This window comes from Meleagris gallopavo, chromosome 2 (genome assembly GCF_000146605.3).
Source record: "Meleagris gallopavo isolate NT-WF06-2002-E0010 breed Aviagen turkey brand Nicholas breeding stock chromosome 2, Turkey_5.1, whole genome shotgun sequence".
Lineage (NCBI taxonomy): Eukaryota > Metazoa > Chordata > Aves > Galliformes > Phasianidae > Meleagris > Meleagris gallopavo.
Window position 1 is genome coordinate 88804518 of NC_015012.2, and position 24099 is coordinate 88828616.

Below are 24099 nucleotides of genomic sequence, written 5' to 3' on the forward strand. Positions count from 1 at the left end.
CAAGGTCTTCTGCCCTTCTTTTTCAAGCCATGATTATGCCAGACACTGCCTCTGTAGGACAATATAATGGGCTATAATGGGTTATATTATTTTCTAAAATATGGATGCTATTCCCCATGAATGTTTGGAAATCAGGAGTTTGAACAGCTACCGAGACTTGTGCCTCAGTGGAATTCTACAAGATACACCTGACAAGATGTTAGTACCTTGGGGGATTTGGCTTAAGTAATTCAAGGCAGAGTTGCAAAGAGGCTTTTTTAAACTAATTTGAAAGTTTAAGACCTCATGCTAAAGATTGTTGACCATGTTAGAGCCTTACTAATAGCTCAGCTATTGGACATGTCTTGTAACTTAGTTATTAAGCAATCAAATACATACTGTTTGAAGAAAAGGAGTCACTTGAAGCTCTTTGAGACTGTATTATCGCTTCCATATTGTAACGAACGTAATTTGTATCCTTTAAGTGATATTCCCTACTTGTTCTTGCCCAACAAGAAACATTAACATCACTAAATCTTTCTAAGCTTTGGAGAGGAGCTGGAGAAGCAAACAAATGTTTCTTATCCCCTAAGTTATTATCAGAGCCATCCATTAAAGGAAAGCTTTTTAGCAGAGGACCAGTGACTGACAGTTCAGTTGCAATAAGATATATACATTGATTCTAGCACCCACTCAAAAACATAAAAATAGCAAATTTGGCATTCAAGCTTATATTGTTGACAGCATAATAATGCAATCAAAACTATTCTACAGAGAAGTAATTCCCTGAAGCCTTTGTATCATTGCAAACTAACACACGCTCCATAAGGTTGTTTATGAAGGACAAACTACTCATAAATATGCTTTGAAGATTCCCTCCAATAATTTCCTAATTTTGTCAATGTCACCCTCCTAAAATATAAAATAGAATTAAACAAAAAATAGTTATTTGAAAATCAACTACTTTGCAATAAAACCCTGTAACAGCCATTGCACTGAATATTCTTTCAATAAATTTCAGCTTGAGAATGCAGAATGATTCTTCACCACTGAACAGAACAAAGAGCAGAAGACAACACTGAAACACAGCAAACGTTAACAAATTTTTTAAAAAAGATTTTGCTATGGTTTTCCAACTATTTCAGAATAGCCACTTCAGTGGCTGGAAATGGTCACAAAATCATAGAACCAGAATTCCCCAGAAATTATGACATCAGGAAGAGCTTGTCACTTTCCTATCTGCATTAGACACATGGTTGCAAGTAGTCAGAGTTTAGACAAATGGCAAATTACTTCTCCAGTAACTAAGTTTCATCATCCCAGCTCTGGTGGAAAGATGCTTGGGGAAAATCAGAAGCTGCTGGCATTACAAATGGTTTTACTATTTCTACAAAGGATTGCTTCCATTAATAAAGTTTAGGGCAATCGGATAGGTGCTATCTGAGATAAAAACACACATGCTGTGCCACTGCACGTAATTTTCTTACTGAGGATGTTGCTGAAACCTGTACAGGCACACTATCATGCATACTATTCTTCAGCACTACTCAGAACAAAACTACCTCTAAGTAGGAAGGACAGATGTACCTGGCAAAACTAAACCAGGGGAGCTTATAGTGGCCTCCTGGTACTTGAAGAGGGCCTCAGGAAAACTGAGGAGGAACTTCTTATAATGGCAGGCAGTAACAGGACAAGAGGAAATGGCTTTAAACTGGAAGAGAGTAGATTTAGGCTAGATCTTAGGAAGAAATTCTTTATCATGAGGGTGGTGAGGCACTGGAACAGATTGCCCCTGAAGCTGTGTATGCCTCCTCCCTGGAAGCATTCAAGGCCAGTCTGGGCTTTGAGCAACCTGGTCTAGAGGGAGCCATTCCTGCAGGGGGGTTGGAACTAGATGATCTTAAGGGTCCCTTCCAAACCAAACCATTCTATGTATTGCCTAGTGTAGGGTCTTAACAAATCAGTGCATGGCAAATTGTGGAACACTAGCAGTTTTAAAGGACAAGAATTCTAGTCTATCCTCAGTTTTATCAGCCCTTTGCTGTCCACTTTGATGTAGCACTTGAGACACGTTGGCTCTTACTGCAGAAGTTGCATCAGTGCTTTTAAAAAATTATCTGCAACACAAGAAGAGGGCTAACACCAACCTGCTGCTGAAGACAGCATTTATGTTGAAGCTGTGATTGAACACTCAGTGTACTTGTGGCCTGCCTGCTCACTGTTACAGTAATGTTGTATGCTAAGCTGACACAGGCACTAAGTGAAAGTGATGTTGCTCACTGCTCAATGCTTGGCAGTACCACTTCACCACACTGGAAAAACAAGCTACCACCCACATTGTAACTCTTATCTTGAATTTCCCCATAATGGACTCACTGCTCCATGTACTGCTTCTCCATGTAAAACAACTGTTTAGCACTCCTGGGCTTCTGAGAGCCTGTAAACCACAGATCTAATTTTTTTTTTTTTTTTCCCCTGTACTGCACTTCTCCCCTTTCAATTTATGTTCCTCTAAGTGCTGCTAAAGCTACATGTGTAGAGATTAAAGGTAGGTATACTGCGGCTTACAGACATCAAAAGCCAAGAAAAGTACAAGACTGGAGTAAATTGCACGGTCCTGGCTTTTGTTAGACTCAAAAAGGCACTCATTATCATTTCTGTTGTTAAGTGCTCTCTACTGCTTCTCTAGTGATTGTAGATGCCCATCAGAGGCGATAAATAGTGCCTGTGGGGAAAGTACAGGTGATTTAATTGACATGCAAGAGGAGGAATTGAGGTGGGTGGGTGTAGTGACCTGTGAAAGTGGTTATTCATGACACATCACAAGTTACATTTCCTGTTTAATTTATTGTTTTCAGTAACGATTTAGCGTGCAGATCTAAAACTAGACTGCAAACAGAATAAACTTCCAGTCGTATTCTAAAAACACTATTGCCGTGTCCTCAGTCTGAATGCAGTTACCCCTGGTGTAGAAGGGCTTTATAGCTGCATACCCTTGTCCCCATGGAGAGGTAAGTACCTGTTCCAGCATAAGCTAACTTCAGAATCTGCATTTCCATAAAATTACAACACTTAATGCATAACAAGGAGCATATTGCTGTCTAACGCCTCGTCTATCCCAGAAGCCCTTCTCCAGCACTGGCTGTTGGGGTATCTGGGTGGAAAAGTGTGAACACAGAACATACATTACTCCCCTGAGTGCTGTCTCAGGGGAGGGATTTTTTGAACCTGACATGCTTTCTATATTTAGACATGCAGGTTAGATAGCATAATTTTACATAATAACTCAAATTTAGACCAGGTATAAGTCTTTTCCATGCCTCTGTACAATTTGCTGCATTTTGCAGGTCCCATCCAACTGCAGTTCTCATTTAAGGTTTATCTGCTGGTAGTTAAGATGGCTCATGGGTTCTTTCCATTCCACTCATATCTAGCTCATCACTCTCCCAGTATTGCGTTCCTTTCTGTCCATTTCCTGCAATTTTCAGAAGAATTGCTCTGTTATTTGTTCTGTCATGGGGATCTCATTTTGCTCACTCATCTTAAACTTCTTCCTTTTTGACTTTTTTTTGCGTGACTTGCAGCATAAAACTCTTGCAATTCCCTGTATGAAAACACTAGAATATTTATTCTGTATGAAAAATTAGGAGCTTTCCTTTCACTCTTAGTGAAAATCATCAGCATTACGTATTTTTTGTATATCTCAAATGAGCTTCTATCCATAAAACATTCTCGAATTTATTGTAGAAATATCCCTAAGATACAAAACATTTTGCATTCACAGGTAAATATAAATAAATTTTTGCATATTATTTTATCTTTTAATGTTTTTAGGAGTTGGTGTGGTGGTTGTGCTTTGTTTTTGTTTGGTTCTCATTTTCCCTTTACTTCTTTCAAAGTGATGGCAAAATGAATTATATTTAATTGAAAAAGAAAACCAAATTAGTCCAAAAGATGTTTGATTAAAACTTCCGATTTAACATTCACTTTTTTCCAAAATTTTATGTATGTAGAGGAATTTAGTTAATTCTAACTAGGTACTGTAGTTCATTATAGCATAAATGTAGATACTATAGACAAAGTTATATGGCAAAGTATGGAGAACATAGTAACTAGTGAGTAACAAGCATAGCATGAAAATAGGATGATAATGATATGAAGAAAACTTTAAAAAAAAAAAAACAAAGCAAATAAAAACTGATCTCTGTGTGTGAATTGTTATTAGTCCACGTAAATTATTCTTTCTACCTCACGGCTCCAATAATTCATGCTGATTGTACACAGATAAAGGCACTTCCTCAACAAACGATCCCCACCACAGGCTAACTTGTACAGACTCTCTTCAGGAAGCACATCAGTTATGTCTCCTTTCCCAAGTTTTTAATAATCGCTTTTTGTGTATCTTTTTAAACTTGAAAGAATTTAAAGCCTTTTAATGTAAATTTTGCAGGTCACCAAAATGGAGTTCCTACAGTGTACAACTGAGTGTGTGTGGTTCATGCCCTGGGGACTTCTGATCAGAGAAGAGCTCTATGCTGGAAAACGTGACAGAACCACAGAATGGCTAAAGAAAAGGTGAATGGTTAAGTAAACTGTTTGACAGTGTAGGCATAGCTAGTGAGCTCTGTATGCTACAAGTATCAGCCTCAGGGGCTTCCACAGAGGGCTTTTCCACACAAAAACTTGATGTTATAGGAATAAATTAGAAATTGGAAATAGTGAGTCACATACACAGATTTGGACAAGAGAAAGAAGGAAGGCAAGAAATGTGAACATAAAGGGAAATACTTTACTGCATGGGCCAAGCAGGAGAGTTTAATAGGAACAAGGAGAATTCTGCAAAAAAGTACAGAAATCTAAGGTGATCTCTTTGAAATTAGTTTGTATGTAACAGAAAACTTCATCAGAAACGACAATAACAGGTTATGAGTTCGTGGGTTGCAACAGAATTTTTAAAAAAATTGTAATCTAGGTGCACAGTTGAGTTGTACTGTACTTCCTCATCGAGTTTTTCCCTCCTTATGCTCTTTCTCAAGGCACACTGGAGGGGGAATATAGGCTTATATTTCTTTACAGTTTTAGTCCTATATACCTGAACAAGCCAAATAAGAGATTCCTATCAGGTTGCCAGTCTAGTAGGTGACAGCACTTTTTTTTTCCCCCAGAGACTATAGCTGCAGTTTCTGCAACCACATCCCGTCAACTCAGCTGTGCTTTTTCAAACAGAGATGGTATCTCTGTTTATCACTATCAAGCAGTTTTTCCTATTCATCTTTTAGAATATGGAAGAAGATGTGCAGTCTTCTGAAGAATATATCCTTCAATCTATCATTTCCAGTTAAGACTCAAGTTAGCCTGCTAGTTAGGTCCTCACTCCTACTCTATTTCATAAGTAGAGATGTATCCGAATGTTGTATATTGTTGATATTAACTGTTGATACATTTTTCAGAAAATGAATACTTATTAACACAAGTTAAAAACAAACAGCATACCACACTCAGCTAAATTTGCTGGTCTGCTATTTAACAAACCTCTATTTTGTTAATGAAAAGCTTAGACAAGGATTCTCATCACAGGATTTCATGGTGGAAAGCCAAGAAAGGAGAAAAACAATTTGCTGACTTGACAAAGAAGTCTAACATTCTGAGAATAATTGCTTGCCTCAGAATATTTTACAAAATGGTAAAATTAAAGGACCATATAATTTCTTTTACTGCTTTTCTGTGTGTTTCATATGCCTCCATAAACATAAGAGCTTTTAACGTTTTCTTTCTTTTGGGATCACCTTTTTTTAGAGCTTGCATATTTGCTTGACTCAAACTAAAAGTGCAGTTATCTAAATTTAACAAGTACATTTTGGGACACAAGATCCTTCTAGGTGATAAAGTCAAGAGACTCCTTTATCACAGAGAATAGGCTTAGAAAATGATTGTTCAGCTATTCTCAGAGGTGTAGATTAACTTAATAGTTTTTAAGGAATTATCTTTTGAAAATAACGTTCTGCGAAAAGTAGGCATCTCATACTTGGAATCTGACTATATTAACTTAGGTTTAATAACAACAACATAGAAACACATATTCCTATAAGTTTAACTGAGAAATGAAAAGTTAGGAAGATTAATTTTTCTCATTACAGTGTTTGTTAGAGCATAGTCTAGGACTTAAACTGCACCAACTTTTTTTGAAGGTATAGAGGATAATTTCTGGGTGGGTAGGCACAGGAGAAAAATACTTTTTTAAATCAGAAATTGTCAATCCTGCTTCTAGCAGTACCAAAGATTTTTGACCACTCTAAAGCATTTATTTTTAAAACTTCATTTTGTCTATTCAAAAGGAATTATAATTAACCCTTATCTGTCATTTTTAAGTCTAATTAGTTAGCTTTGCATTTTTCTGAAATTATGAAGTCTTGAAGGTCATGTACTACATCATTTCAAAAGTAAATGTCCCCTCACTTTCTCTTACAGTTTGAAATTTACCACTTTTGCAGATATCACATTTAGCATTACAAAATTCAACACTGTTAGAACATGGGTTAAGAAAAATTTCCAGATTTTAAGAGAGGTGTTGATTCCTTATTTTATGAGGAATTTGGTATACTTACATTCTAAATGCAAGCCATAGAACGATTCACCATTTGCAGAGATTTTATATTAACATATTTCAATTGCTTTTTTGGAATTACTCTTGTGTAATTTGGAGTAACCAAACACAAAACTAGGTCCAGTTGCCTATATATGATTGCGAATGTCTGTAAGGTTGCATCCTTTTTTCCCTGTCCCAGTTACAGACAGAAGATCTTCCAATTGCAATGAAAAGCATAAGTTATTTTTTGCAGTGGAGGCAGATGAAGGTGCTCCTTGGTGCTCCTCAGCCCAAAAGGCAACCCCACAGAACTTCATCTCTGCTGCGACTGTTTTGTATGAAAACAGTTTCATGTCAACCTGTGAAGAAACTGCAAAGGGATATTTTTATGTCTGGTTTCCATGCCTGCGCTCAGAAGCTGCGCCTGTAGTTGAGTAACAGGCTGCTATGGGAAGACTTTACACCAGGCTTATATTGGACATTTAAGAATCAGCTGAAGGTTTCAGTGACCTTGATTGTTTTGCTTATTACAGTTCTCATAACTGAGCTCAGAATATTTGTTGAGGAAAAATGCAAATATTTCTGCAGTGGAATTAATTTTTCAAAATAATTTAGAAATAAAAATCCATCAATGTTCTAATTAGTAAGTAGTCAGTGTTTTAGATATTGCCTTTGGGTCGTTACTGGTATAAATCAAGCAGGCGTTTTAAATAGACACTATTTTTTAACTGTGGTTTCTTGTTTCTGCAAGGCTCTCTGATGGATTCTATTTGTAAGGCTTTACTGTGTATTTTGCTGCCAGGTTAACAAAACAACTGGGATTCTTTCCAGGTAAATCCACGTGCACCTGCACCGTACTTGCCTTCATTAGCAGTGAATTCAGAAGGAAGGAAGGAAGGAAGGGAGAAGAGAAAGATCTTGGCAAACCAAGTTGCAAAATCTTAAATCCAACTGCATCTCAGTGTGGTGAAACCCTGGAATCCCCTCACAGGGACACTGGCATATCTTGCCCTCCTTAATAAACAGACAAAGATCTCAGCTGACTTGAGTATAGCTTCTAGTAACTATTCCAGAATTGTACACTACAGTGATGATCCGTGTCTGAGGGGAATCAGCTTTTTTTTTTTTAATAGCTGTCATTAGAGAAATTTATTACTGAAATTTATTAACATGATCTAAGCTTACAATTGAAGGTGTGAAGTAGGACACGGACCATTTTTTCCAAACTGAAATGAGGAGTGGAGGAAAAGAAAATATGGAAATCAGGGCAGCTGGTGACAAACACGAGCTTCTTCCAAACACAGAGGAAATTTTAATTCTTCTAATAGTGCAATGATTTGGAAAACAAAAAACAGCAACACCCACTTTTCAACATCATAAATGTTATACTCATGGCTCAAAAACACCAGTACAAAACCCAGAATATCAGCGTCTGCTAGCAAGTCTCCTGAAACACCCAGGAGCACATTCATCACATGCAACCTTAGTACTCCTGTACAAGTCCACCTCTCTACTTGCAGTAGTGATCTAAAAGACAACAAAATAATTCTCATTCTCAGCTAGATCTCAATTCAGTCTTAAGATTTGCTTCAGGTCTTACACCATCAACTTTGACGTCTGGAAAAAACAAGAAGCATTCAGTATAAGTTTAAAAAGAGTATAAATTTTGCCTGTGGCTTGTCAATAAAATTTTTGTTTCAATATTACTAAGAGCTATGGCAAAATTAATGACATGGGACACCCTAGAAGCACATTAAGTTAATTTCCAGACAACTTTCTTAAAAAATAAAAGTTTAAGTAAGTAGAATGCAAAGTCATCCAGCTGCTGAGGATCAACATGCTGAGTCTGATTTTTTTATTTTTTTTTTTAACATGTGATAAATTTGAACTAAATATTTTTTGATATATTTTAGGACAAGTCAGAGTCAAAGCAAACCAGTCACCCAAGCTTATGCTTGGTCTAGCCAGGTAGGATAACCAGAGGACAGTCATTAATCATCAAAAAAATTACAAAGTAATCACAATGCCAAGTCAAAGGTAAAATCAATTACAGTAACAATTAAAGTAGTCAGATATCAGATTTAAAATCCTTGCAGATAATAGATGCTTTAACACAAAGTAGCGGAGACTACAGGCTTCAGAACATTCCCCAGAAAGAATAAAGAGGTTAGTTGATAGTAATTATTTGTGTAACAAGCTAAAAACGAAACTATGCATAGAAATTAACTTAGTGAATAGGCCTCCTCCCTGGCAAAAATAACCATTAATCAAAGCAATGATAATATTTAATATTACAAAGCTTCTAATAATCCCAGTTACTTTGGGATGTAATTACTGCACTGAGAGGAAGAGAACACATGAAATCAGCAGCCTCATTTTCTTTAAAGTGAGTGATAAAAGGCAAAGCGTTGATTTCATAGGGTCCAGGTTCAAAAAGACTCAAAATTATGCCTTCTACTCATGTTCCACAAAAGACGCAGTCTAACTAGACTTTTCCAGTCCACAGTTCTGTGCAGTTAATAGTGTCCTTCCATTAACTTACTTCAGCATATCTGTAACTGGGGCTGAAGATGTTTAAGAAAGCTGAGTTCAAATCTGAATTCCAGGTACAAAGAAAAACAAAACTCAATAGGGGGAAAGAAAATTCTATCCTATAGAGTGACCTGAAAGTATAGCAGAATTAAGAGAATTCATATATCCGTCTCACAGATGAGGTTCAAACTGATACAAATACACAGTATCTGACCTGAAGATAAGTTGTCATCTATCTGTCTGCTTGAGTATATACAAGCAGATACTTTCAGAGGGATCATGCAGATAGTAGTAGAAACACTACTGGTAGACCTGGATTCTTGAATGTGGTTCCTTAATTGAGAGTGGTAAAGTGGTACCTCAGGCACCTGCAAGCAGGCTACAAGCAGGATATGCATTTCTGAAAAACAACAGCCCCTTAGTCAGCCTGCATTTACATTGCTTCCAAGAGGCAGCCATAGAGAACGTCCTTTTGGCTCACCTCATCAAGGATCTTTGGCACATGGCCCACAGTTAACATCACTGGAAAAGTCCTTCCTGCTCTATGAATGAGAAATTTGTGCACAAGATCAAGTTCATTTTCAAATGTAGAAACAAATGTAAAAACAATAAAAGACTTTAAATACAGAATATAATTTCATTCATGTTTTATCTGAATTCTAATTCTATTTTTGCTCCTATGATTATTTGCCTTGAGAATTTCTCTAAAATATGAATCAAAATTACTAGGGTTGCAGACTTGAAAATTTGCTGTAGTTATGCCATATTTTGAATTCTTCACTGGACAGAATCAATTCATACCAGACAACAGATGGCCAATGAAAATGTGAGTATGAGAATGCATGGAAACTGCTCTCATGTTCATATTTTCTGATGTAGAGACAGCATAAGTAGATCACTGCCTTCCAAACCAGTTTTGTTTTTTTTTTCCCCATAAAGGAATTATGAAATGACATCCATTTATCACTATGAAAATGGATACGTTCAGTAACTGAATTCAACGTATGGAATAACTAACATTCTTTAAAAGCAAAATGGGCTAAAGCCTAGCTCATCTTTGCTGACAAGTTTCAGTGTAGGCCAAAGCTCATATGGTCATTATTCATTTTTTAAACAGAAAACTTTCTCAAGTACAAGTTCATTTCATTCATAGCTGGAATTTCAGTTTAACAGTCTAGAGAAAGCAGTAGCAGAAGATTAGTTTTGTAATTTAAAAAAAAAAAAACTTTATGTATGAAATGGCTTCTCATTGTTTTATTTTTCTAATGAAAAAATGGATCAGTGATGAACATTTAACTGTCTTAGGTGATGTATTTTTCTCTAGATACAAATATTATACGTTTTTAATCAGTTGATTTCAATAAACGTTTCAAAACTTGGACAAAAAACACGATTCAATCATGGAAAGTAGTTAGTATTAAAACCTTGAACTTCTGCAACTCATATCTAAATATTAAATAAATCATATATTAATAGCTAGTCAAAATTAGCAGCATTTACAGGGTCTTAATCTATTTTTGCAAACAGATACGTCCATCTTCTTCAGGTTGTGAAGTAACATCCATTCCTAAATGGATGCCAAGTGTTCAAACGGCCACAGAGGACACTGCATCCAGCTCAATAAACTGTAAAGGACTTGGTCTGGCTCTACAACATTGAAGTGTCCTCATCTTTCTTTTTCTATGCCTACACACATCTGTGTAGGTGGATGTTCTGCTTGTCCTCTTGACTATTTCGGACAGATAGATATCCCTTGCATGCAAAGTCCGAGCATGCCAAGATCTAGGCCACCAATTATCCTTCTCTGTTTTAGATTTGTATTACATTTTCGTTTTACTGTAATTTACTTCAGTAGTTAGCTTATTCAAAATTTCTTCCCTCCACACTGATCATTAGCCTCCAATAATATTTTGTTTATTTAAGCCATGAAAGTAAAACCACCTGCTTAAAATAGCAGTATCACACATCCTTGAAAAAAAGACAATAATACATAGAAAATTTGAATTTGGTTTCTTTTGTTTGTCACTAACACAATGTGTGTCCTTGAGCTTTCCATATTTCTACATCCCATTAGCAAAATGGTAAAAATAATAAATATATTCAGATCATGCACTGATATATTTCATATTACATACAGTCTTCTTTTTCAGCATTTCACAGCCCTTATTACAGGCCTGTCCCTCAACTTCCTGTTTTAAAGCTAGGTTGTGTTAAACATCATATGGCAAATTAAAACAAGGCTACTCTCAGAAAGGAAAAACATCAATCTTCTGGGTGAGACAAATCAAAAGAGAATTTCCCTTCTGCTTACTGGACTTCTGCAGGATGAGCTTTTTCCTGCAGCCTTGCTTTCTGGTACATTTTGGCATTTTCCCAAGTCACAACAAATGATAATGACATCTGGATAATCAACCACAGTGATCTGATCCCAGTGACTTCCCAAGACAACCACTTCTCTGGGGGGTATACTTCACAGTACAGGGAAGTTTGCTCCTCTGCTGTGAAGAACATGCTTCCCCAATTATCCATCACACCTGCATTGCCAGGGACATCCTCCAGCAGTGCATGCTCAGACCCCAGACTGACTGTGTTTGGTCCAAGCAGTAGCCATCAAACATTAGTAGCTGGCCATTCTTTTCCCCTACAAAATACTAGGACTTTAAATTACGCACAAGAAAGATGAGAATATACCTATGTGCTCTGCCAGTCTTCCCACCCCAAAGTCCTCTGAAGTATAGGGAACTCCTAGTCTGCAGCAGTTCTTTACACGTCTTTTCTATACACCTGCCCACTACCACCTTTGTCCTTGTGCTGCAGGCTCTATAGTTCTAAAACTAATTTGCTTGTTTTAGTCTTGCACCTTCATTACTTTAAAAATGGAAGCTTTTTGAATCACTTATTTCTTAGCAGAACCATGTAAGTCCTATGACAATCCCCCAGAGTCCAGCTTGCCAAATAAAAATAAATTGTGCTGCCATAAATGTTATGAAAAACCTACTACCCAGCAGAATATCTTCTCATTATAATGAAAAATATCAGTTGCATTATGGCTTGGATCTTTTTTCCTGTCTGAAAGACAAAGGCTTAGCAGACTGATTGCTTTCTATACTGCAAGAAGGTCATTCTATCCACTGAAAGTTGTGAGGATTGGACAAACTAGGGCTACATGGGATTTTGTTTAACTGGAAATATTAAATAAATACATAATGACCCAGGAACAGCCTCATAACTTCTACAGCAACTACAAAGGAGCAGACATCATAAAACTCTTGGGTAAATTCTAAGGAATTGTGTGATGATGCTGTAGACATCACAGAGAAAGCAGCAGAGAAAAAGATATATTAAATTTACTGTACTGTGGAGAATATATCAGCCTAGGATCTCTAGAGACTGGAGATACAGGGTTGACAAACTGTTGTTGATTCAGTGTTTGAATTATAAAGAGAATTAAAAGAGGATGGAGATATAAGAATTAGTGATTAGGGTGAGGGAGGTGTCACAACCTATAAATTAATTCATGGGCTCTGACATGACTAATGTTATCAATTTGTATACATATTATTTAAGTAAGACTTTAGAGGAATGTCATGCTATACAGTATGGTCATTTAAAAAATAGCATAAGACATCCCACCAAAACTTGATGGCATGATGCAACAAGTAGTTGGAACCTGCCTAGAAAATTTACTGGTGATCAACAATACTATTGTGAAAGAGTTGAAACTGCAGGGGTTGCAGAAAAAGCTATTCAGCAGCTAAAATCTCAGAAAGCCCAGAGAGATATTCATTGTGAAAAAGTTGCCCAGACAGCAAAATGTGTGTTACATTTTGATATAGATAAAGACATATGTTTTCACTCTAGGTTGCAACATAATGTTGGAACAACTTGACCTCATTTTAAATGAGATAGCTCAGGTATTGCAAGCAATGTAAATGCTATACTAGACTGCAGTGTTTATTCTGCAGAGGCAATTAGAGTTCTCTGCTTGTATGGATAGCTTCTTTTTAATGAGTTTGCTTGCTACTTGCTTATCAAAGCAACGTAGCTCACTGAAAGCTATTTTCAACTTCTCTGCATTCTTTAAAAGGCTCATGTATAGAGATGTCACAATAATGTAAGACTGAAACAAACATTATTAAGATTATACCGGCAGTTTCTTCCTTGGTAAGGATAAGGATGCTGAACAAACTCCAGTGAAACAGCTTAAATACACAAAAAAGTCTCAAAAATAGATGTGAGGGAAATATCAGCAACTCATATAAAAAATTGTTTTAATTAAAGGCTGGAAATCATAAACAAACAAACAAAAAAATCAGTGGTTTAGTTTCCCTCTAGAAATCTTTCGCATGAAAAAAGTAGTCCTTGGCTTATTGGTCTGACAACCAACAGTCTCAACAGAGGTTATCTTCTGTAATTTCAGTTTTCCAACCTGGAATTAGCATAGAAAAGACTTAAAATGGAAAACAACTTTCCACTGCACAGATTCAGAAGTTTAGAAATCACTTTTCTTCTTGCAGTTTATCCCACATCAATACATGGATGAAAAAACACTCCTTTATTCTTAATTTCTCAGTCCATACAGTAGCACTGCTAATTCAATCTGCTTCTTTATCACAGAATCAGAGAATAGCTGTGGTTGGAAGGGACCTCTGGAGGTTATCTTGTCCAATCTCCCTGCTGAACTTCATTTCTTAGATCAATTTATTCCATAATACACAATACCAAGACAGCTACTTTGTAGATATGTTTCATTTGTCAAAGGCTTATATTTACCAAACCTGCAGTAATCCTGTTCACTTTTAGGACTTCTTTATGTTTATCATCTAGTGAGCCTAAGCATCTTTTTACTTGATTCTTATCAAATAATTTCTTCCTTAGGTTGAAGTTAAAAAAATAATAATAATTTCAATGGCCTTTAGGAGACTTACAGTGGTTTATCTTAACTAACCTTTAAAAAAATCCTTTTTTAATTATGTTATTTTCTGTAGTAGTGGGAAATCTACCCTGCTATAGCAAAAATCGACTTATCTAGAGCAACTCAATTTTGACTTGTAATGAAAGTCTCTACTACTGCTGAAAGTGGCATCTTCTAAAACATCTTTTGAGATTTCATCTGTGACAAATGTTCTTGGAACTGCCTGCACAGCAAGCTTTGTATTGATGACAAGAACAAGTAAATAGAAGAAAGGATCAACACAAATTTCACCTATTATCTTCAGTATTTCCAGGAGAGAGAATTCTGTTCACTGATTATTTCAGAAGCAGCTTTTCCATTTACCCACTTCAGGAGCCCTTTGTAAGGAATGAAGGTAAGGAACCTATTCCATAAACCAAGACTACATATTCGTTCTACCAGAACTTAAACACCATATCTCCCCAGTTCGTCTGTTTGTTTCCAAAGTGTGTGAACCTAGTCTTCCTCAATGCAAAATTAAATGTTGATTTAAATGATGTAGTCAGTTTTTCTAGAAGAGCAAAATTTTGAATTGTGATGTCCATACATGGCAAAATTCAGGCTAAATAGCTAAAATTCAGGAAAGAAAAGAAATGAAAGCAAGATTTTGTAATAGAAATAGTCAGAGGCATTGATTTCTGTCACACAAAATGCGTAGACACCCACATACACAAAACAATCAGTCTCTATTTTTTCATTCTTTCCTGCAGTGCAATACAGAATCACACAAACTTTACTACTAAGCAATCATGGGGATGGTAAACATTATCCTTTTTCATGCAGACCTATCTCATGCACAAACTGAATATAAACGCCCAGGTAACTTTCAGCCTTAAACACAACCCATAGGCTTTAAAAAGCAATTGGAAAATGAAAAGTTGTAAAAGGTACCTTAAATCCTTAAATAATAAATAAATCCTAATCTGGTCACATTCCTTGAATTGAAAGAATAGATCTTCCAAACACATCTCAAGGTGTGACAAGTTTCAATCAAGGAAAAAATGAGCCTATTCAAGATGGCTCAGGTCTCTAGCAAAGGAAAGGAAGTTAAATTAATAGTTTGAGTACAGACCAACATATTTCTCTGGCTCAGATTGGCTAACTGTCCCAGATGAGCGACAATTGCATATGAATGCCTGTAGTGAACCTTCAAACACATGCGTGGTCATCTATATCCTTCCCAGCTTTTTCCATCTGGGAGAGTCTCCACAGACATGTCTTCAGTACAACTAAGAGGGATTATGCTCTTTTATCTGAACGAGTAAAACATGTAGGTAAGTATTATGAACAGATAATGGCACCTTCTTCAGTAACAACATTAGGTACTCTCAAGTTACTTTACAGAAGTCTTCACTTAATTATACTCTGGTGCACCAAACATACTTTTTCACTGAATTCATAGTACAGTAAATAACTGACAGCACTGCTAGCTTAAATGTTTGTTCTCATAGCAAGACTGGCAGCATAGAGTGTCTGTGTGCTCCAATACCGCGCCCAGGTTGTTACCTAGATATTGAGAGATAGATGGAGTTCTTCTCATGCTCAGAAAACAAAGTGTCTACTAATCTGGGAAGACAGAAAAGCTATCTAAAATGGATGAGATAAATCAATGGAACTGTGCATGCTTCTGTAATCACTGCATTAGACCTATATCAGGGTCCCTAGAGAATCTCTTTCCACTTTGACTGCCATCTTTCTTAAACAAAGAAACCAAAACAAAAACACTACACCGTCAGTAATCATAATCAACACAACCAATTCAAGCGGAGAAATAAAAAGGGAGAAAAAGCCAACATGCAACAACAGAATAATGAGAATGAGAAAGAATTCTGGAATAAAAAAAAAGTAAAAGGAGGTAAATAAAAGGGAGTGGGGACTAGAAAGCAATGATCAGCAAAACAGAGATGGAGAAAGCAGGTAAGGAAATGGAAAACAAATAGGAGCAAGAACAAGATGAGAAAGAAGATGCAATTACTTCACTTACTCCAATTAATCCAATTGATTTAAAAGCCATAAAGAGCTCTATGATATCCTTTATGTGTAGCAATCATATTCACTCATAATTCAATCTCACTCTTGCAAATTTAATGGGCAAAATCCAATATAACTCTTTGAGGAATAGTAAACTAAAATAGCCCACAGTTTGATAGCATTAGTGTCTCATTCTTGTGAAAGCTAAATAAATTCAGCTTGTACTCTGGAAAAAATGAAAACAAATGCATTTATTTGATTAAGCATGTCTGCAAAACAAGTGAGATTTTGCAAATCCATGTCAGTAGGCATATATCATATGCCCTAACACCCAGCTGAAATATAATATGAAAATGTTATTATTGTATCTGTAAGTCAACAGGAGAAACACTTGATTTTGTTCCTATAATTTACACTATTTTTATTAAATCAGATAGTTGAAGTAAAATTCACATAAACACGGGAGCATTAATGCCTCCAAACCAAACAGAAGAAATTTTGATACTTCAGTATGAAGTAAGTGTAGCAACATGATTTTCATTTAAAGGCCTTTCTTTTGTCATTTTTCTCTTTGTTGATCTTAGCCTTTATAGATGCACTAAAATTGTTTTATGTGAAAAGAAATTATCTGGTAAATTGTTTGCTGAAGAATAACAAATTGGGCCTGGTTAGTAAACACTATTTCAGTATTTTTTGTCTAAAATGATGTAAGAAGACAAGTAACCAGCTTATTCCTTTCTTATCAATCATATGCTACCATAATCCAATTTACTGGGGTGACATCCATTTTACAGTGAAACAAAGAACATATAGGTTGATACGCTGATAGCATATAATACACAACATATTGCTCAGATCAAGCTGTTAGTTCAAGTTTATTACTTACTAATATTCACCTTACATTTTTGTGAAACACTATGTAAATCCAAAATGAGTTTATTTACTGTGCTTGTGAGAATTAAAATCTAGAATACCCAAACAAGAAACAAGCCAAGTATATTTTGCAATGTGAGCAAATTCACCAGTAGCAAGGATTATGAGTAGAAATGGCATTGGAAGAATAGGGATTTCTAATATTTTAAACATAATTCAGTTATGTTGGTTGTGAAATGAGACCTTCAGGGCATTGTGCTGAATATGAGATATTATTCTACTTTTCTACTCTATTCTAAACAATAGGCTTGTGTTTATAATCTTTTTTTTTTCCCCTATTTCAGCTTTCTGGAATATATTGCTTCCAACACTTTAGCAAGGTTCTGTTCTGTGTTTGAAGAGAGTTTTTCAGCAGATTACCAGGATTACAGTTCTGGGAAAGAGGGGAAATGTAGATTCTGGTATACTTCACAGTGCAAGGAAATTATCTGCAGTGAATGTTTGAGAGTTTTCAACTCTTTCTCATGTTTGTCTGGCTGTACTTGTATTATCCAAAAAAATATTCATATGACCATATCTAAATGGAAACGCTCCTGGTAAAATTCATGCTTTTGAACTTTCTGTATAGACAGAGTCTAAACTGGAACCGATATCTCTGTTCTGAGCTTGAATGAGCCTGAAAAGTGAGCTCATACAGGCTTCATATTGCAGTCACGGTATTACTGCTTTGTGGTAATTACTTTAGTGCAGCTTTTATTTTGGTGTTTCCCCTGTTAAATGAAATCACTGCTACAGCAGTTGTGTATGAACAGAAGAGAGGTGAACTGGAGAGCTGATGAGCACAAAACTTCTGGTCACTGGTAGGTTATGTTATTAAAGGATATCCACCAAAATGCAATGACCTGGCAAAAGAACAAGTAGGGAAAGCTAGTGACTTGAGCAGTGCAAAGTGAGGCACACTGGGTCAGCTGTACCTGAGGCTGTCAGAGAGGGATTAATCCTGGGTTGGAAACTCACTGAGAGAAGTCTGGTGGGATCTTCTCCCAGAAGAATCTTTCTCCTAGGAACACCATGGGATTGTTTCCTAATGGGATACATGACTTCCGGTGGGATGAAGGGGAATCTAGGATAGAGAAAACTTTGCAGATTGTATAAAACTAACTGTGAGATGCCTAAGAAAAGGGGCCAAAAAAAGGAGAAAGGGAAGGATCTAAGTCAACTGAGAAGGAGAAGGGAATTAAAAGAGCTAGTTGAATATAAACAGGTTACTAGTCAGTGTGCTTGCCTGCTCAAATTCTGCACCCATTCACTGCAGTCTTTCCTACTTTCTAATTAGGGGGCATTCATCTGTCTAGGGGACAGTCACTGGGCAACCAGAGATCTGAAGCTACCAAGTAGATCAAGTGGCTAAGATAAACTGGAAAGGTGTTTATATGTAAATGTACACATGAGTATATATTCCACTAGCAGAGTTCAGTCCTGCCAGATGAAGGAGGAGGACAGGACCAGGCAATCCACAACATTATTTTTGTGCAGGAGCTCTGTCTACATGCGTGCTGATGAAGCACTATTTGCTCTCTGTGCTGAGCTGTGTGGATGTCTGTATGTGGGCACGTGTGCACAACTATCAGGAAAATGCACTCAGCCTTGCTACTGGCTGAGCCAGGGCACAGGAGCCACAGCAGCCCCACAGCTATGGATCTGTGGTGGAGCAACCTCTGTACTGCTTCAGCTGTCTACTGCCAAACTGCAGAGAGTCTCTTGTAAATTTCTTGATGTCTGACACCCAGCTCATCCTACTCCAGATTACATTAGCCCTACTCTCTGCCAGACAGATACATCACATCTTGAAGTAGCACATCAACATCATCGCTTCAGATTGCTAAGCAGTAACAGCTTCTCATCTCTAACAGCTTAATTCAGGCATTGTATCATTTAGCAAACCCTGGGGGCATCCGGTTCCCCTGAAGATGCTGTTTCATCTTTTGTTAATGAAAATAAAACTTATTCATACTTTTATATTTCTTTCAACTATTTTACAGGCAAATTCCTACAGAGATAAAACAGCTCACATAAAAGTGGATTCCAAGAAATGCAGAACATGCTCTCAAATTGAAATCATAACTTCAGAAAGCTATTAATGTTTAAAATATCTATAAATAATTCTTACATTTACATTAGAGTGGGCAGAATCCTGCAAGCAGATACTCAAAATAAAACATCAGATCAGCACTCGGCAATTTTGAAAGCAGCAGAAAAATGTGTATCTGATGCAGCTCCACAGAAATTAAAAAAGAACACCGCCACAAGAAACCTAGTAGAAATTTCATATCAGTTTGTGACTCTCTAACATTAAATCTAAAATCATTGTCATTCATTAACTGAAATTGCCATAAAAATATTTGCAGAAATATTTTTTGGTGGATTATTTTAGCTGGCAAGGAGAAAATCCTAGTAGATTGTCAAGTCCATCTATCCTTTAAAGCAGCACATTTTCTACCATATTCTAGGGAATAGCTCAGATACTTAAATAATACCTAGCTTTTAGCCAAAATGCAGAAAAAATATGTATGCACTTTAGTCCTTTTAGAGGAAGTGTTGACCGGTATTAAAAAGAACCAAACAAATGTTTCAACTTAATGCCACGTTTTGTGAACATTCCTAGTTTTCTTTTTTGTTCAAAAAGAAAACACAGATGTGCTTTGGATTCTGACCTTACTTTTTTTTTTTTTAAACAAGTAACCTTGACATTTATTTGTGGAACTGCACTTAAAAGAGACTCTGAACTGAAAAGATACTCTGGGTTATAAAAACACATTGCTGTTTTAAGTATTGTGTTGAGCAACAATTCCTGAGATATCACCAAGGCCATGCATAAAGCCAAATCTGTCTACACAAACATACCTCTATTCTTTTCATTTTTCTTATTTCTAGATACCATATATCTTACAAACTCTATCTTGGAGGTATCTGTTACAAATCAAACAGCATCCAGCCTGTTTAACTCACCTATAATAATGTATTGTTTCACCTTTATACCCAAGCCATTAATTAATTCTTCACTTTCCCTCAAATTAATTTCCTTGCCATTCCTGAACCCTCAGCTCTGCTTCTTTTATAGGCAGATCCCTCAGAAACTTGCTCACAAAATGGCCATTTAACTTTGCTCATCTTTTTTTCCCCCCCTTCACCACTCTCATCCACCTTGTGTTCTTCTTTTCTCCTCAGATCTATCCTGTTCGCTTTGCCTAAAAAGTTACCCTTTTACCCCATTTTCACTTTGGCCACATTGTTTGGAGTTTTTTTCTTGCAGCTCTCCTCCTCAATCCACTTTTCTTCTAACCCTCTCCCATAAAGACCCCCTTGTGTTTCTTCTACGTGATTTTTCTCCGTGCTGCACCGATTCTGGTTACTGCCTAGTTGGTGTGAATTAACATAAATTAATCTACCATAATGAAAGCCTACCTGTAAGGTTTTTTTTTTTTTAAAAAAAAAGAAAAGAAAAGAAAACCAACATTTTTATCTCCCTTATCATAAATTCATCCCCTAAGAATCATCAATTCTTGGGCTGAAGTAAAGAAGAACGATTCTCATCCTTTTTCCATCTCTTTGGCTACTTCCTCATTTCTGGACATCAGACAGCTTCCACAGAGCCCAGTCTGTCCTGTAATTTTGGTTAAGACAAAAGCAACTAATTTCCTGGTCCTTCCAAGGCAAAAGTTCTAATCAAATCTCATCTGAACAATACTGACCCAGTAGTGAAAGCACTCTTAAAGCATTCTTACTGAGAAAGAGACAGTCCCACAAAACTGCAGGAAACCCCCCCCTCCAATTTAAATAATACTAAACAAGAAACCATATCTTAAATATAAATACCCCTACATGACTAATAGGATCAGGTATAGAAAATTGATAATCATATTGTTTCTCCTAGTTCTTTGTGCCCACCTGCTTGCTCTGGTTTCAAGCCATCCACACTGGCATTTTTTGGCTTGCCGTGACTGAAGAATGAGTTTGAATTACTGACTGGTCTATACTTTCCTCTGTCAAAAACAGAAAGTCCCCTTTCTCTCTGAGACATGTCAAGTATAATTTTATGTAAATATATACAAGTATAATAAAGTATAATAGATTTATTGTTGAATTTGCCTGGTGAAGAGTCACTTCTTATTCCACTGGCAACAGTACCTCATCCATCTGTAACTTCAGTCTTTGTGCATGGCGTAGGACTTCACTATGTTCCTATCTCTATCCAGAACTTGAGACTTGATTCTATATCTAGTTAGAGAATGTTTGCTCATACCACTTAGTTGTAGAAAAAAATGACATTTAAAGTGGCTTCAACTCCAGTTTAGCTTTCTTTGATTATCAAGCCATTCTTTTGCAGGCACTAATTATGATAAAACAATTATTATCTGCTAAAACTTGATCAGCTGGTGGTTTTACTCTACTCTCTCCCCTCCACTGATAACAATATGAAAAGTAGGAATTGACCACTACTTTTCCACTTTTCAACTGTAGAGCACAGGACTGCATTTAGAGGAAGATTGTACTACCTTCATTCTTTCGGTTGGATTTTAATTTTATCTCTCATTAAAGATAATTTTACTCAGACTACACATAGCAAAGAGTTGGGGGTAGACCAAACTTTGATTATGATTGGTATAAAGAACAACTGTCCGTGATGACCACGAGGGGAGGTATTTTAAACTTGGGAAGAGGCTTCTCAAAGAGTAGTAATTGAGTCTACAATCCTTTGTTACTTCAATGAGTTTTGACTCAAAGTGCTACCAGATTAGAATCTTTTGTAAATCCACCACAGAGGAAAAAGAGCATTTTCTTGTCAGTCTCACACATAGTCATTCAGCATAATGATTTTTAGCAAGCACCTACGCTTTCTTTGCGGTAAGTCTGAATATTTCCACTCATAGCTATAAAATCATGCTGGATTTATTCCATAATTATTTTTTATGAATGGTTGTCACTCCTGCTGAAGTCCAACTTCCTCTCAATTACCACAAATCCGAATATGACATGCATTCTATTTAACGAGACTTCAGACTCTTAAACAATCCTATGCTTTATTTATATCAAGACACACTAATTAGCAGTAGATAAATAAGTGAAATATTTACTACAATTAGTATTGTCTGTGATGTGAAGAAGGTGACTTCTCTGTACATTCAAATGCATCTTTTGTTTTACTCTCTGTGAACAAACAATGCCATTAATACAAACTGCATTAATGTGCATAATGGGAGTAGTCCAAAGGAAGTAAATGGATATTCATGTCAAAATATTTCAATCACATTTTATGTTTTCAGACACAAAACACAGTTTCATTTTGAAAATAGTTAGTAGCAAATAGTTTTTTTAACTTCAACTTAAATTCATACAAATACTATACTTAATCTCTAGTATTTCTTAGGTATTATTTTACAAACATTCTCTTTAGCATTCTATAGACCAAAAAACTTATATCCCATAAAATATTAGGAAAAAAAAAGTAGCATTGACACTTCCTAGTTGAAAGCATAGTAAGGTCTTCTATATCTTGTTCAACAGAAAACTTACAGATTTCAGAAGATACTTGTAACAGCAGCAGGACCAGCACAATAAGAAAACACTACAAAAAAAAGAATGCTCACCTGTCTCTGAAGACCTAGGCTCACAGAAAAACCCCACAGAGGAGAGATCTCCAGCAAGAAATCCCCTCCCCACTGGCTTCAGCCCTGAAATGAAGCTCAAGATACCACCCCTTTCACTCATGCAGGTGAATTGCCTTCACCTGTGCTCCCAGGGCTGACTGGGTCTCGTCGTTCAGGTGCTCAACCAGTGCTTCAGGCCATGACTCAGCAGTTCCCATACACTATTTTACTAAATATCACTATAGAGACTACCAATCAGGAAGTTATACTACGTCTGAGATCTACAAAGTAACAGAACTTAAAGGCTGCTATGGGTAGTTTCAAAAGCAACAGCTTGAGATTTGTCATACATTTTGTCCTATGATAAATGGAGAAAAGCCCCAGGGGGTATTATTTCAACTTTCATTACTCACCGGCTTGGGATACAAATATAACCAGTCCAATTTTATTTACTGTTCTCTCTTAACTTTTGCTATTACTTTGGGCAAAGGCAGATTGCAAATAACAAGAGCAATGGCAAAGATTTCATAAATACAGCACTACATTCCCAACTTTAGCAAGAGCTTTGTCCTAAGGTAAGACAACAGAATAAACGTCTATGTCTTCCACAGACACATTGGGGTCCTTTCACAGGAATATCAACCCATGGCTAGCAATTAAAAATAGTATCCTATTGAATCCAGTGCTTACACACTTTCACGAGCATATGCTCAATAGTTCACATCAGTCTGTGATGCAATTCCATAGAGATAACATTTGAACCAGCAGTGATACAGAAAGAAGTTCTCAGGATACAAGCTACACATCATCAGTTTTCATCTGTTGTTCTCACGTAAAGCATGCTGAAGAACTGAGCTGCAAAATTGCTAGCCACAGATATCTACAATGACCGTAATTCTTTCTTCAGATTCCTTCAGAAGACTTCAGATTCCTGTCTCAGATATTTAGTTCATTAGCATTCCTGTTTCCACACCTTTTTATTATGCAGCATTGGTTGTGACTTCTCTCAGTGTACCACTGCATTACACCTTATAGAAGATCAACCACAAAACCAAAGAATCCAGTAAATTTTCGTATGGTATTATCTTCCAGCTGTAAAGCTTACATACATTATTTTCATATGGCGGTCTGTATATAGCAATGCCAAAGACACTTACTCTAAGATCCTAAATAATTTTTTTAAAAAATGCTTTATACAAATACATTTGCGTTTCCTCCATAAGAACAACATTTTTTCCCTTCCCTTAGAAATTAAATTATTCAATGACCTGACTGTGTCTGTGAACTTTTACTACTTAAAATCTGAACACACACATTCAGAAAAATCAAGATGTACAAGTGTACACTAAAAGTAAGGAATCATTTTATTTTACAAGGGACAGCATCTCATATGATTTGCTTTGAGACTTGTGATCAAACCTGCTTGAGCCCTATTAACATATGTCACGTTTTGCCTGAATTCAGGAAAGGACTAAATTTGCCAGACCTTTCAGCTGAGTGAGCAGACTTGTCTTGATAGCTGAATCTGCTAATTTATAAGCTATTTTAGATTTTCT

At 36.4% G+C, this 24099-nt stretch overlaps 1 long non-coding RNA gene across 1 annotated transcript; it reads right to left on the minus strand.

The window, feature by feature from the left end:
• Positions 1–3061: 3061 nt before the first annotated feature.
• LOC109366479 lies at positions 3062–22657 on the minus strand. The gene is made up of 2 exons (XR_002112805.1): positions 22544–22657; positions 3062–3454 (listed from the first exon to the last, which is right to left on the minus strand). It is a non-coding gene; the product is annotated as an uncharacterized LOC109366479 (long non-coding RNA).
• Between the last annotated feature and the right edge of the window lie 1442 nt (positions 22658–24099).